Below are 15,768 nucleotides of genomic sequence, written 5' to 3'. Positions count from 1 at the left end.
CTTTACTTGACAGAGATGTGCCTGAGCAGCGGCCCTCCCCAGCCCTATCCCAAATCATACTTATTTTGCATAGGAGATACCATGGTCATGAAGATTGTTCTCCCAGGGTGAGGTTCATTCATTGCATTCTGGGTATGCTGACCCTTGTGATTTCCCCAAATGTGGGAAACTCGACTGCATTATTTGTGGTAGTGGGGGACTGTGTTTGTGCTTTCCTCTGGTCAGCTCTGGTAAAAGCCAGATTTCTGTGTCTCAGATCTTCCTCTAGCCTTGTTCTTCTTTCGAGAGTTCTCTTGTGCTGCCTCAGTTGGATCTCCTTCACTTGACAGGGGGGTGCCCGAGCAGCGACCCTCCTCAGCTCTTGCCCAACTCCTACTTACCTGCCAGGTGAGATACTATGATCATGAAGGTGCTTCTCCCAGGGCAAGGCTCACCCATTGCACTCTGTGTGTGCTGCTCCAGCGATTTCCCCAAATGTGGGAAACTCGACTGCATAATTTGTGTTTCCCCTGGTCGGCTCTCATATAATTCAGATCTCTTTGTCTCAGGTCTCTCTCCAGCCTAGTTTGCTGTCTGTTTCCACTTCTCTTTTCTTGAGCCGCTCCCTTCTATGCCCTTGCGCACTATCTTGACTTCTCCCGTCTGCTTACTTTGTGCCTTCCAACGCACAATGCGAACTACAGGTAGTGCTGCAGGGCCCACACCCTTTTAGTTGCCTTACAGAGCAGCTCTGGAGCTGTTACAGTGCCCAGCTGCTGCAAGAAATCAGCTTGAATGTTCTTCGTTGATTGATGGAAGAAACATCTTACAAAAACTCTCCAGATTATTGACTTTTTAAAGTTTTTCTAGGAAACGTTCTAGATGAATGCTTATTAGCGTTTGTCAGAATGTACGTTTGCAAAGTGTCACTGTGGCGCAATCAGTTAGCGTGTTCGGTTTTTATCCAAAAGGTTGGTGGTTCAATCCCACCCAGGGACGTAATTTACCTTGTTATCTGATTTTGGTGATATTAAAGTAGACAAGTCAAAATTTCAAACCCCCTCTTATTGTGTAGGGTACCTGGCCTTCTCTGATGTAATCAGAGTTAGATTTGATTCAGTGATTTTATAAAAAACAGCTAGGAAGCACAATTTAGCAGTGGGTTGCAGAGAAAAAAAATATGCTGGCAGTAAAAATCCAATTGAGTGATTAAACAGCTCTTCATTTTCTGGCTTTATTTTTATGCTAACAAATTTGTTCTCTGAAAAGTGTCCACAAAGCCAAGTCTCTGATTAACACCTTTGTAAGGATGGTTTTTCACCTATTACTAAATTAAACTTGCTTCATTGGAAAGGCAGCAAGATGCATCCTCATTTCAATGTCTACTGAAATAATACAGGTTGACACCAGGAAACATTAACGCCACTGCATCCTTGCTGCTTTCTCATGTGGAAGTCTGTTTAATGTGAAAACAAGGTGATATCTAATTAGCACACAGGTAAGGAATTACGAAAATCTTTATTTAAGGGTGAAGATGTTTCTCACAAAATTGTTGCCCCAATGCATCATTGAAATTCAAGCTGGAAAGATGATTTTAATATATCACTTGTACATTTTGTATTGCTCTTCTGGTGACAATGTAGTTTTTTTTGTCAATTACCATTTTAATAACAGGGTAAAGAAAATTAAGTGGATTTTTGAAAGAAAACTATACTGTCAATATACTATTAAAACAAATTAAAATGGTAAAAGTTATTGTACTTTAAGTAAAAATAAAAGAGCAAAAATATCAATCCCAGTTTTGATTACTTAAATTAAAAAAAAAATGCATATAGCAAAGGATAGTTTCAATCTGCCTACCTCTGGGTTATGGGTCCAGCATGCTTCCATTGCAGTACTCTGCTGCCCATGTAAGTGCAAGAGATCCTGAAGCACTCACTCATCATGGGAAAGTACCAATGTGTTTATTCGTTGGTTGATGGAAGAAACATCTTACAAAAACTCTCCAGATTATTGATTTTTTAATGTTTTTCTAGGAAACGTTCTAGATGTATGCTTATTAGCCTTTGTCAGTATGTACTTTTTGCAAAGTGTCTCTGTGGCGCAATCGGTTAGTGTGTTTGGCTATTAACCAAAAGGTTGGTGGTTCAATCCCACCCAGGGACGTAATTAACCTTGTGATCAGATTTTGGTGATATTTAAGTAGACAAATCAAAATTTCAAACCTCCTCTTATGGTGTAGGGTACATGGCCTTCTCTGATGTAATCAGAGTTAGATTTGATTCAGTGATTTTATAAAAAACAGCTAGGAAGCACAATCTAGCAGTGGGTTGCAGAGAAAAAAAATATGCTGGCAGAAAAATCCAATCGAGTGATTAAACAGCTCTTCATTTTCTGGCTTTATTTTTATGCTAACAAATTTGTTCTCTGAAAAGTGTCCACAAAGCCAAGTCTCTGATTAACACCTTTGTAAGGATGGTTTTTCACCTATTACTAAATTAAACTTGCTTCATTGGAAAGGCAGCAAGATGCATCCTCATTTCAATGTCTACTGAAATAATACAAGTTGACACCAGGAAACATTAACGCCACTGCATCCTTGCTGCTTTCTCATGTGGAAGTCTGTTTAATGTGAAAACAAGGTGATATCTAATTAGCACACAGGTAAGGAATTACGAAAATCTTTATTTAAGGGTTAAGATGTTTCTCACAAAATTGTTGACCCAATGCATCATTGAAATTCAAGCTGGAAAGATGATTTTAATATATCACTTGTACATTTTGTATTGCTCTTCTGGTGACAATGTAGTTTGTTTTTGTCAATTACCATTTTAATAATAGGGTAAAGAAAATGAAGTGGATTTTTGAAAGAAAACAATACTGTCAATATACTATTAAAACAAATTAAAATGGTAAAAGTTATTGTACTTTAAGTAAAAATAAAAGAGACAAAATATCAATCCCAGTTTTGGATTACTTTAATTAACAAAAAAAAATGCATATAGCAGAGGATAGTTTCAATCTGCCTACCTCTGGGTTATGGGCCCAGCATTCTTCCATTGCTGTACTCTGCTGCACATGTAAGTGCAAGAGATCCTGAAGCACTCACTCATCATGGGAAAGTACCAATGTGTTTCTTCGTTGGTTGATAGAAGAAACATCTTACAAAAACTCTCCAGATTATTGACTTTTTTAAGTTTTTCTAGGAAACGTTTTAGATTAATGCTTATTAGCATTTGTCAGTATGTACTTTTGCAAAGTGTCTCTGTGGTGCAATCAGTTAGTGTGTACGGCTATTAACCAAAAGGTTGGTGGTTCAATCCCACCCAGGGACGTAATTGACCTTGTTATCAGATTTTGGTGATCTTTAAGTAGACAAGTCAAATTTCATACCCCCTGTTATGGTGTAGGGTACCTGGCCTTCTCTGATGTAATCAGAGTTAGATTTGATTCAGTGATTTTATAAAAACATCTAGGAAGCACAATTTAGCAGTGGGTTGCAGAGAAAAATAAATATGCTGGCAAAAAAATCAAATTGCGTGATTAAACAGCTCTTCATTTTCTGGCTTTATTTTTATGCTAACAAATTTGTTCTCTGAAAAGTGTCCACAAAGCCAAGTCTCTGATTAACACCTTTGTAGGGATGGTTTTTCACCTATTACTAAATTAAACTTGCTTCATTGGAAAGGCAGCAAGATGTATCCTCATTTCAATGTCTACTGAAATAATACAGGTTGACACCAGGAAACATTAACGCCACTGCATCCTTGCTGCTTTCTCATGTGGAAGTCTGTTTAATGTGAAAACAAGGTGATATCTAATTAGCACACAGGTAAGGAATTAAGAAAATCTTTATTTAAGGGTGAAGATGTTTCTCACAAAATTATTGACCCAATGCATCATTGAAATTCAAGCTGGAAAGATGATTTTAATATATCACTTGTACATTTTGTATTGCTCTTCTGGTGACAATGTAGTTTGTTTTTGTCAATTACCATTTTAATAATAGGGTAAAGAAAATGAAGTGGATTTTTGAAAGAAAACAATACTGTCAATATACTATTAAAACAAATTAAAATGGTAAAAGTTATTGTACTTTAAGTAAAAATAAAAGAGACAAAATATCAATCCCAGTTTTGGATTACTTTAATTAACAAAAAAAATGCATATAGCAGAGGATAGTTTCAATCTGCCTACCTCTGGGTTATGGGCCCAGCATGCTTCCATTGCAGTACTCTGCTGCACATGTAAGTGCAAGAGATCCTGAAGCACTCACTCATCATGGGAAAGTACCAATGTGTTTCTTCGTTGGTTGATGGAAGAAACATCTTACAAAAACTCTCCAGATTATTGACTTTTTAAAGTTTTTCTAGGAAACGTTTTAGATGAATGCTTATTAGCCTTTGTCAGTATAGACTTTTGCAAAGTGTCTCTGTGGCGCAATCAGTTAGTATGTACGGCTATTAACCAACAGGTTGGTGGTTCAATCCCACCCAGGGACCTAATTGACCTTGTTATCAGATTTTGGTGATCTTTAAGTAGACAAGTCAAAATTTCAAACCCCCTGTTATAGTGTAGGGTACCTGGCCTTCTCTGATGTAATCAGAGTTAGATTTGATTCAGTGATTTTATAAAAACAGCTAGGAAGCACAATTTAGCAGTGGGTTGCAGAGAAAAAAAATATGCTGGCAGAAAAATCCAATTGAGTGATTAAACAGCTCTTTATTTTCTGGCTTTATTTTTATGCTAACAAATTTGTTCTCTGAAAAGTGTCCACAAAGCCAAGTCTCTGATTAACACCTTTGTAAGGATGGTTTTTCACCTATTACTAAATTAAACTTGCTTCATTGGAAAGGCAGCAAGATGCATCCTCATTTCAATGTCTACTGAAATAATACAGGTTGACACCAGGAAACATTAACGCCACTGCATCCTTGCTGCTTTCTCATGTGGAAGTCTGTTTAATGTGAAAACAAGGTGATATCTAATTAGCACGAAGGTAAGGAATTAAGAAAATCTTTATTTAAGGGTGAAGATGTTTCTCACAAAATCGTTGCCCCAATGCATCATTGAAATTCAAGCTGGAAAGATGATTTTAATATATCACTTGTACATTTTGTATTGCTCTTCTGGTGACAATGTAGTTTGTTTTTGTCAATTACCATTTTAATAATAGGGTAAAGAAAATGAAGTGGATTTTTGAAAGAAAACAATACTGTCAATATACTATTAAAACAAATTAAAATGGTAAAAGTTATTGTACTTTAAGTAAAAATAAAAGAGCCAAAATGTCAATCCCAGTTTTGGATTACTTTTATTAACAAAAAAAAAATGCATATAGCAGAGGATAGTTTCAATCTGCCTACCTCTGGGTTATGGGCCCAGCATGCTTCCATTGCAGTACTCTGCTGCACATGTAAGTGCAAGAGATCCTGAAGCACTCACTCATCATGGGAAAGTACCAATGTGTTTCTTCGTTGGTTGATGGAAGAAACATCTTACAAAAACTCTCCAGATTATTGACTTTTTAAAGTTTTTCTAGGAAACGTTTTAGATGAATGCTTATTAGCCTTTGTCAGTATGAACTTTTGCAAAGTGTCTCTGTGGCGCAATCAGTTAGTATGTACGGCTATTAACCAAAAGGTTGGTGGTTCAATCCCACCCAGGGACCTAATTGACCTTGTTATCAGATTTTGGTGATCTTTAAGTAGACAAGTCAAAATTTCAAACCCCCTGTTATGGTGTAGGGTACCTGGCCTTCTCTGATGTAATCAGAGTTAGATTTGATTCAGTGATTTTATAAAAACAGCTAGGAAGCACAATTTAGCAGTGGGTTGCAGAAAAAAAAAATATGCTGGCAGAAAAATCCAATTGAGTGATTAAACAGCTCTTTATTTTCTGGCTTTATTTTTATGCTAACAAATTTGTTCTCTGAAAAGTGTCCACAAAGCCAAGTCTCTGATTAACACCATTGTAAGGATGGTTTTTCACCTATTACTAAATTAAACTTGCTTCATTGGAAAGGCAGCAAGATGCATCCTCATTTCAATGTCTACTGAAATAATACAGGTTGACACCAGGAAACATTAACGCCACTGCATCCTTGCTGCTTTCTCATGTGGAAGTCTGTTTAATGTGAAAACAAGGTGATATCTAATTAGCACACAGGTAAGGAATTAAGAAAATCTTTATTTAAGGGTGAAGATGTTTCTCACAAAATCGTTGCCCCAATGCATCATTGAAATTCAAGCTGGAAAGATGATTTTAATATATCACTTGTACATTTTGTATTGCTCTTCTGGTGACAATGTAGTTTGTTTTTGTCAATTACCATTTTAATAATAGGGTAAAGAAAATTAAGTGGATTTTTGAAAGAAAACAATACTGTCAATATACTATTAAAACAAATTAAAATGGTAAAAGTTATTGTACTTTAAGTAAAAATAAAAGAGCCAAAATATCAATCCCAGTTTTGGATTACTTTAATTAACAAACAAAAAAATGCATATAGCAGAGGATAGTTTCAATCTGCCTACCTCTGGGTTATGGGCCCAGCATTCTTCCATTGCTGTACTCTGCTGCACATGTAAGTGCAAGAGATCCTGAAGCACTCACTCATCATGGGAAAGTACCAATGTGTTTCTTCGTTGGTTGATAGAAGAAACATCTTACGAAAACTCTCCAGATTATTGACTTTTTTAAGTTTTTCTAGGAAACGTTTTAGATGAATGCTTATTAGCATTTGTCAGTATGTACTTTTGCAAAGTGTCTCTGTGGTGCAATCAGTTAGTGTGTACGGCTATTAACCAAAAGGTTGGTGGTTCAATCCCACCCAGGGACGTAATTGACCTTGTTATCAGATTTTGGTGATCTTTAAGTAAACAAGTCAAATTTCATACCCCCTGTTATGGTGTAGGGTACCTGGCCTTCTCTGATGTAATCAGAGTTAGATTTGATTCAGTGATTTTATAAAAACATCTAGGAAGCACAATTTAGCAGTGGGTTGCAGAGAAAAAGAAATATGCTGGCAAAAAAATCAAATTGCGTGATTAAACAGCTCTTCATTTTCTGGCTTTATTTTTATGCTAACAAATTTGTTCTCTGAAAAGTGTCCACAAAGCCAAGTCTCTGATTAACACCTTTGTAGGGATGGTTTTTCACCTATTACTAAATTAAACTTGCTTCATTGGAAAGGCAGCAAGATGTATCCTCATTTCAATGTCTACTGAAATAATACAGGTTGACACCAGGAAACATTAACGCCACTGCATCCTTGCTGCTTTCTCATGTGGAAGTCTGTTTAATGTGAAAACAAGGTGATATCTAATTAGCACACAGGTAAGGAATTAAGAAAATCTTTATTTAAGGGTGAAGATGTTTCTCACAAAATTATTGACCCAATGCATCATTGAAATTCAAGCTGGAAAGATGATTTTAATATATCACTTGTACATTTTGTATTGCTCTTCTGGTGACAATGTAGTTTGTTTTTGTCAATTACCATTTTAATAATAGGGTAAAGAAAATGAAGTGGATTTTTGAAAGAAAACAATACTGTCAATATACTATTAAAACAAATTAAAATGGTAAAAGTTATTGTACTTTAAGTAAAAATAAAAGAGACAAAATATCAATCCCAGTTTTGGATTACTTTAATTAACAAAAAAAATGCATATAGCAGAGGATAGTTTCAATCTGCCTACCTCTGGGTTATGGGCCCAGCATGCTTCCATTGCAGTACTCTGCTGCACATGTAAGTGCAAGAGATCCTGAAGCACTCACTCATCATGGGAAAGTACCAATGTGTTTCTTCGTTGGTTGATGGAAGAAACATCTTACAAAAACTCTCCAGATTATTGACTTTTTAAAGTTTTTCTAGGAAACGTTTTAGATGAATGCTTATTAGCCTTTGTCAGTATGGACTTTTGCATAGTGTCTCTGTGGCGCAATCAGTTAGTATGTACGGCTATTAACCAAAAGGTTGGTGGTTCAATCCCACCCAGGGACCTAATTGACCTTGTTATCAGATTTTGGTGATCTTTAAGTAGACAAGTCAAAATTTCAAACCCCCTGTTATGGTGTAGGGTACCTGGCCTTCTCTGATGTAATCAGAGTTAGATTTGATTCAGTGATTTTATAAAAACAGCTAGGAAGCACAATTTAGCAGTGGGTTGCAGAGAAAAAAAATATGCTGGCAGAAAAATCCAATTGAGTGATTAAACAGCTCTTTATTTTCTGGCTTTATTTTTATGCTAACAAATTTGTTCTCTGAAAAGTGTCCACAAAGCCAAGTCTCTGATTAACACCTTTGTAAGGATGGTTTTTCACCTATTACTAAATTAAACTTGCTTCATTGGAAAGGCAGCAAGATGCATCCTCATTTCAATGTCTACTGAAATAATACAGGTTGACACCAGGAAACATTAACGCCACTGCATCCTTGCTGCTTTCTCATGTGGAAGTCTGTTTAATGTGAAAACAAGGTGATATCTAATTAGCACGAAGGTAAGGAATTAAGAAAATCTTTATTTAAGGGTGAAGATGTTTCTCACAAAATCGTTGCCCCAATGCATCATTGAAATTCAAGCTGGAAAGATGATTTTAATATATCACTTGTACATTTTGTATTGCTCTTCTGGTGACAATGTAGTTTGTTTTTGTCAATTACCATTTTAATAATAGGGTAAAGAAAATGAAGTGGATTTTTGAAAGAAAACAATACTGTCAATATACTATTAAAACAAATTAAAATGGTAAAAGTTATTGTACTTTAAGTAAAAATAAAAGAGCCAAAATATCAATCCCAGTTTTGGATTACTTTAATTAACAAAAAAAAAAATGCATATAGCAGAGGATAGTTTCAATCTGCCTACCTCTGGGTTATGGGCCCAGCATGCTTCCATTGCAGTACTCTGCTGCACATGTAAGTGCAAGAGATCCTGAAGCACTCACTCATCATGGGAAAGTACCAATGTGTTTCTTCGTTGGTTGATGGAAGAAACATCTTACAAAAACTCTCCAGATTATTGACTTTTTAAAGTTTTTCTAGGAAACGTTTTAGATGAATGCTTATTAGCCTTTGTCAGTATGAACTTTTGCAAAGTGTCTCTGTGGCGCAATCAGTTAGTATGTACGGCTATTAACCAAAAGGTTGGTGGTTCAATCCCACCCAGGGACCTAATTGACCTTGTTATCAGATTTTGGTGATCTTTAAGTAGACAAGTCAAAATTTCAAACCCCCTGTTATGGTGTAGGGTACCTGGCCTTCTCTGATGTAATCAGAGTTAGATTTGATTCAGTGATTTTATAAAAACAGCTAGGAAGCACAATTTAGCAGTGGGTTGCAGAGAAAAAAAATATGCTGGCAGAAAAATCCAATTGAGTGATTAAACAGCTCTTCATTTTCTGGCTTTATTTTTATGCTAACAAATTTGTTCTCTGAAAAGTGTCCACAAAGCCAAGTCTCTGATTAACACCTTTGTAAGGATGGTTTTTCACCTATTACTAAATTAAACTTGCTTCATTGGAAAGGCAGCAAGATGCATCCTCATTTCAATGTCTACTGAAATAATACAGGTTGACACCAGGAAACATTAACGCCACTGCATCCTTGCTGCTTTCTCATGTGGAAGTCTGTTTAATGTGAAAACAAGGTGATATCTAATTAGCACACAGGTAAGGAATTACGAAAATCTTTATTTAAGGGTGAAGATGTTTCTCACAAAATTGTTGCCCCAATGCATCATTGAAATTCAAGCTGGAAAGATGATTTTAATATATCACTTGTACATTTTGTATTGCTCTTCTGGTGACAATGTAGTTTTTTTTGTCAATTACCATTTTAATAACAGGGTAAAGAAAATTAAGTGGATTTTTGAAAGAAAACTATACTGTCAATATACTATTAAAACAAATTAAAATGGTAAAAGTTATTGTACTTTAAGTAAAAATAAAAGAGCAAAAATATCAATCCCAGTTTTGATTACTTAAATTAACAAAAAAAATGCATATAGCAAAGGATAGTTTCAATCTGCCTACCTCTGGGTTATGGGTCCAGCATGCTTCCATTGCAGTACTCTGCTGCCCATGTAAGTGCAAGAGATCCTGAAGCACTCACTCATCATGGGAAAGTACCAATGTGTTTCTTCGTTGGTTGATGGAAGAAACATCTTACAAAAACTCTCCAGATTATCGACTTTTTAAAGTTTTTCTAGGAAACGTTTTAGATGAATGCTTATTAGCCTTTGTCAGTATAGACTTTTGCAAAGTGTCTCTGTGGCGCAATCAGTTAGTATGTACGGCTATTAACCAAAAGGTTGGTGGTTCAATCCCACCCAGGGACCTAATTGACCTTGTTATCAGATTTTGGTGATCTTTAAGTAGACAAGTCAAAATTTCAAACCCCCTGTTATGGTGTAGGGTACCTGGCCTTCTCTGATGTAATCAGAGTTAGATTTGATTCAGTGATTTTATAAAAACAGCTAGGAAGCACAATTTAGCAGTGGGTTGCAGAGAAAAAAAATATGCTGGCAGAAAAATCCAATTGAGTGATTAAACAGCTCTTTATTTTCTGGCTTTATTTTTATGCTAACAAATTTGTTCTCTGAAAAGTGTCCACAAAGCCAAGTCTCTGATTAACACCTTTGTAAGGATGGTTTTTCACCTATTACTAAATTAAACTTGCTTCATTGGAAAGGCAGCAAGATGCATCCTCATTTCAATGTCTACTGAAATAATACAGGTTGACACCAGGAAACATTAACGCCACTGCATCCTTGCTGCTTTCTCATGTGGAAGTCTGTTTAATGTGAAAACAAGGTGATATCTAATTAGCACACAGGTAAGGAATTAAGAAAATCTTTATTTAAGGGTGAAGATGTTTCTCACAAAATCGTTGCACCAATGCATCATTGAAATTCAAGCTGGAAAGATGATTTTAATATATCACTTGTACATTTTGTATTGCTCTTCTGGTGACAATGTAGTTTGTTTTTGTCAATTACCATTTTAATAATAGGGTAAAGAAAATGAAGTGGATTTTTGAAAGAAAACAATACTGTCAATATACTATTAAAACAAATTAAAATGGTAAAAGTTATTGTACTTTAAGTAAAAATAAAAGAGCCAAAATATCAATCCCAGTTTTGGATTACTTTAATTAACAAACAAAAAAATGCATATAGCAGAGGATAGTTTCAATCTGCCTACCTCTGGGTTATGGGCCCAGCATTCTTCCATTGCTGTACTCTGCTGCACATGTAAGTGCAAGAGATCCTGAAGCACTCACTCATCATGGGAAAGTACCAATGTGTTTCTTCGTTGGTTGATAGAAGAAACATCTTACAAAAACTCTCCAGATTATTGACTTTTTAAAGTTTTGCTAGGAAACGTTTTAGATGAATGCTTATTAGCCTTTGTCAGTATGGACTTTTGCAAAGTGTCTCTGTGGCGCAATCAGTTAGTATGTATGGCTATTAACCAAAAGGTTGGTGGTTCAATCCCACCCAGGGACCTAACTGACCTTGTTATCAGATTTTGGTGATCTTTAAGTAGACAAGTCAAATTTCATACCCCCTGTTATGGTGTAGGGTACCTGGCCTTCTCTGATGTAATCAGAGTTAGATTTGATTCAGTGATTTTATAAAAACATCTAGGAAGCACAATTTAGCAGTGGGTTGCAGAGAAAAAGAAATATGCTGGCAAAAAAATCAAATTGCGTGATTAAACAGCTCTTCATTTTCTGGCTTTATTTTTATGCTAACAAATTTGTTCTCTGAAAAGTGTCCACAAAGCCAAGTCTCTGATTAACACCTTTGTAGGGATGGTTTTTCACCTATTACTAAATTAAACTTGCTTCATTGGAAAGGCAGAGAGATGCATCCTCATTTCAATGTCTACTGAAATAATACAGGTTGACACCAGGAAACATTAACGCCACTGCATCCTTGCTGCTTTCTCATGTGGAAGTCTGTTTAATGTGAAAACAAGGTGATATCTAATTAGCACACAGGTAAGGAATTAAGAAAATCTTTATTTAAGGGTGAAGATGTTTCTCACAAAATTGTTGCCCCAATGCATCATTGAAATTCAAGCTGGAAAGATGATTTTAATATATCACTTGTACATTTTGTATTGCTCTTCTGGTGACAATGTAGTTTGTTTTTGTCAATTACCATTTTAATAATAGGGTAAAGAAAATTAAGTGGATTTTTGAAAGAAAACTATACTGTCAATATACTATTAAAACAAATTAAAATGGTAAAAGTTATTGTACTTTAAGTAAAAATAAAAGAGCAAAAATATCAATCCCAGTTTTGATTACTTAAATTAACAAAAAAAATGCATATAGCAAAGGATAGTTTCAATCTGCCTACCTCTGGGTTATGGGTCCAGCATGCTTCCAGTGCAGTACTCTGCTGCACATGTAAGTGCAAGAGATCCTGAAGCACTCACTCATCATGGGAAAGTACCAATGTGTTTATTCATTGGTTGATGGAAGAAACATCTTACAAAAACTCTCCAGATTATTGATTTTTTAATGTTTTTCTAGGAAACGTTCTAGATGTATGCTTATTAGCCTTTGTCACTTGTACATTTTGTATTGCTCTTCTGGTGACAATGTAGTTTGTTTTTGTCAATTACCATTTTAATAATAGTGTAAAGAAAATTAAGTGGATTTTTGAAAGAAAACAATACTGTCAATATACTATTAAAACAAATTAAAATGGTAAAAGTTATTGTACTTTAAGTAAAAATAAAAGAGTCAAAATATCAATCCCAGTTTTGGATTACTTTAATTAACAAAAAAAAATGCATATAGCAGAGGATAGTTTCAATCTGCCTACAGCTGGGTTATGGGCACAGCATGCTTCCATTGCTGTACTCTGCTGCACATGTAAGTGCAAGAGATCCTGAAGCACTCACTCATCATGGGAAAGTACCAATGTGTTTCTTCGTTGGTTGATGGAAGAAACATCTTACAAAAACTCTCCAGATTATTGACTTTTTAAAGTTTTTCTAGGAAACGTTTTAGATGAATGCTTATTAGCCTTTGTCAGTATTTACTTTTGCAAAGTGTCTCTGTGGCGCAATCAGTTAGTGTGTACGGCTACTAACCAAAATGTTGGTGGTTCAATCACACCCAGGGACGTAATTGACCTTGTGATCAGATTTTGGTGATCTTTAAGTAGACAAGTCAAAATTTCAAACCCCCTGTTATGGTGTAGGGTACCTGGCCTTCTCTGATGTAATCAGAGTTAGATTTGATTCAGTGATTTTATAAAAACAGCTAGGAAGCACAATTTAGCAGTGGGTTGCAGAGAAAAAGAAATATGCTGGCAAAAAAATCCAATTGAGTGATTAAACAGCTCTTCATTTTCTGGCTTTATTTTTATGCTAACAAATTTGTTCTCTGAAAAGTGTCCACAAAGCCAAGTCTCTGATTAACACCTTTGTAGGGATGGTTTTTCACCTATTACTAAATTAAACTTGCTTCATTGGAAAGGCAGCAAGATGCATCCTCATTTCAATGTCTACTGAAATAATACAGGTTGACACCAGGAAACATTAACGCCACTGCATCCTTGCTGCTTTCTCATGTGGAAGTCTGTTTAATGTGAAAACAAGGTGATATCTAATTAGCACACAAGTAAGGAATTAAGAAAATCTTTATTTAAGGGTGAAGATGTTTCTCACAAAATCGTTGCCCCAATGCATCATTGAAATTCAAGCTGGAAAGATGATTTTAATATATCACTTGTACATTTTGTATTGCTCTTCTGGTGACAATGTAGTTTGTTTTTGTCAATTACCATTTTAATAATAGGGTAAAGAAAATTAAGTGGATTTTTGAAAGAAAACAATACTGTCAATATACTATTAAAACAAATTAAAATGGTAAAAGTTATTGTACTTTAAGTAAAAATAAAAGAGCCAAAATATCAATCCCAGTTTTGGATTACTTTAATTAACAAAAAAAAATGCATATAGTAGAGGATAGTTTCAATCTGCCTACCTCTGGGTTATGGGCCCAGCATGCTTCCATTGCTGTACTCTGCTGCACATGTAAGTGCAAGAGATCCTGAAGCACTCACTCATCATGGGAAAGTACCAATGTGTTTCTTCGTTGGTTGATGGAAGAAACATCTTACAAAAACTCTCCAGATTATTGACTTTTTAAAGTTTTTCTAGGAAACGTTTTAGATGAATGCTTATTAGCCTTTGTCAGTATTTACTTCTGCAAAGTGTCTCTGTGGCGCAATCAGTTAGTGTGTATGGCTACTAACCAAAAGGTTAGTGCTTCAATCACACCCAGGGACGTAATTGACCTTGTGATCAGATTTTGGTGATCTTTAAGTAGACAAGTCAAAATTTCAACCCCCCTGTTATGGTGTAGGGTACCTGGCCTTCTCTGATGTAATCAGAGTTAGATTTGATTCAGTGATTTTATAAAAACAGCTAGGAAGCACAATTTAGCAGTGGGTTGCAGAGAAAAAGAAATATGCTGGCAAAAAAATCCAATTGAGTGATTAAACAGCTCTTCATTTTCTGGCTTTATTTTTATGCTAACAAATTTGTTCTCTGAAAAGTGTCCACAAAGCCAAGTCTCTGATTAACACCTTTGTAAGGATGGTTTTTCACCTATTACTAAATTAAACTTGCTTCATTGGAAAGGCAGCAAGATGCATCCTCATTTCAATGTCTACTGAAATAATACAGGTTGACACCAGGAAACATTAACGCCACTGCATCCTTGCTGCTTTCTCATGTGGAAGTCTGTTTAATGTGAAAACAAGGTGATATCTAATTAGCACACAGGTAAGGAATTACGAAAATCTTTATTTAAGGGTGAAGATGTTTCTCACAAAATTGTTGCCCCAATGCATCATTGAAATTCAAGCTGGAAAGATGATTTTAATATATCACTTGTACATTTTGTATTGCTCTTCTGGTGACAATGTAGTTTTTTTTGTCAATTACCATTTTAATAACAGGGTAAAGAAAATTAAGTGGATTTTTGAAAGAAAACTATACTGTCAATATACTATTAAAACAAATTAAAATGGTAAAAGTTATTGTACTTTAAGTAAAAATAAAAGAGCAAAAATATCAATCCCAGTTTTGATTACTTAAATTAAAAAAAAAATGCATATAGCAAAGGATAGTTTCAATCTGCCTACCTCTGGGTTATGGGTCCAGCATGCTTCCATTGCAGTACTCTGCTGCCCATGTAAGTGCAAGAGATCCTGAAGCACTCACTCATCATGGGAAAGTACCAATGTGTTTATTCGTTGGTTGATGGAAGAAACATCTTACAAAAACTCTCCAGATTATTGATTTTTTAATGTTTTTCTAGGAAACGTTCTAGATGTATGCTTATTAGCCTTTGTCAGTATGTACTTTTTGCAAAGTGTCTCTGTGGCGCAATCGGTTAGTGTGTTTGGCTATTAACCAAAAGGTTGGTGGTTCAATCCCACCCAGGGACGTAATTAACCTTGTGATCAGATTTTGGTGATATTTAAGTAGACAAATCAAAATTTCAAACCTCCTCTTATGGTGTAGGGTACATGGCCTTCTCTGATGTAATCAGAGTTAGATTTGATTCAGTGATTTTATAAAAAACAGCTAGGAAGCACAATCTAGCAGTGGGTTGCAGAGAAAAAAAATATGCTGGCAGAAAAATCCAATCGAGTGATTAAACAGCTCTTCATTTTCTGGCTTTATTTTTATGCTAACAAATTTGTTCTCTGAAAAGTGTCCACAAAGCCAAGTCTCTGATTAACACCTTTG

General features: G+C 35.4%; 3 non-coding genes and 1 pseudogene across 3 annotated transcripts; all 4 read left to right on the top strand.

The window, feature by feature from the left end:
- Positions 1 to 56: 56 nt before the first annotated feature.
- LOC135030430 (U1 spliceosomal RNA) lies at positions 57 to 220 on the top strand. The gene has a single exon (XR_010226442.1). It is a non-coding gene; the product is annotated as a U1 spliceosomal RNA (small nuclear RNA).
- A 152-nt stretch (positions 221 to 372) lies between these two features.
- Positions 373 to 514, top strand: LOC135030413 (U1 spliceosomal RNA; annotated as a pseudogene).
- Positions 515 to 2,071: 1,557 nt separating this feature from the next.
- Positions 2,072 to 2,145, top strand: TRNAN-AUU (transfer RNA asparagine (anticodon AUU)). The gene has a single exon. It is a non-coding gene; the product is annotated as a tRNA-Asn (tRNA).
- A 13,245-nt stretch (positions 2,146 to 15,390) lies between these two features.
- Positions 15,391 to 15,464, top strand: TRNAN-AUU (transfer RNA asparagine (anticodon AUU)). The gene has a single exon. It is a non-coding gene; the product is annotated as a tRNA-Asn (tRNA).
- Positions 15,465 to 15,768: the final 304 nt, after the last annotated feature.

Source organism: Pseudophryne corroboree, unplaced genomic scaffold, assembly GCF_028390025.1.
Source record: "Pseudophryne corroboree isolate aPseCor3 unplaced genomic scaffold, aPseCor3.hap2 scaffold_498, whole genome shotgun sequence".
Lineage (NCBI taxonomy): Eukaryota > Metazoa > Chordata > Amphibia > Anura > Myobatrachidae > Pseudophryne > Pseudophryne corroboree.
The sequence above is the reverse complement of the archived record's forward strand: the minus strand, read 5'-3'. Positions and strand labels throughout refer to the sequence as shown.